Raw genomic sequence first — 548 nt, 5'->3', positions numbered from 1 at the left:
AAAAAAAAAAAAAAAAAAAAAAAAAAAGTAACAAGGGAAACTATTTACATTCATCTTTACAACTCTGTGTACTGCATAAATAGCCAAAAGGATAGGGGATATTGGACACTAACACCACAGTCACTGATGGGTGGTCCATTTCACAAAGTCTGTGTGTTTTTGATTTTTTGAGACAGGATCTCACTGTGTGGTCCAGGCTGGACTTTGAACTCATGGTGATCCTCCTGCCTCAGCCTCAGTGCTAGGATCACAGGCATGTGCCACCACGCCCAGCTCGATTCATATTTTGAGCACATGCATCACTTTAGGGTCAGGGGTTGACTTGCTGGCTATGTAGTCCAGGGTGAGGGCAAACAAGTGTGTGCCCCGAGGAGTCAGTGGAGAGGGTTTTCCTGTCGTGAATCACGACCTCACCACTTGGGAGGGAAGGGTGCCACACTCTTAGAGGACGGCAATGATTCAAGAGGAGGCGGATTTCTCATCTTCGACTTGCAAGGGGCTGTGTTTTCACCAGACTACCTGCTGATGTTGTAAGCAAACTGTTTTAA

The sequence above is a fragment of the Chinchilla lanigera genome, unplaced genomic scaffold (genome assembly GCF_000276665.1).
Source record: "Chinchilla lanigera isolate Chin_1 unplaced genomic scaffold, ChiLan1.0 scaffold00173, whole genome shotgun sequence".
Classification (NCBI taxonomy): Eukaryota; Metazoa; Chordata; class Mammalia; order Rodentia; family Chinchillidae; genus Chinchilla; species Chinchilla lanigera.
The sequence above is the reverse complement of the archived record's forward strand: the minus strand, read 5'-3'. Positions refer to the sequence as shown.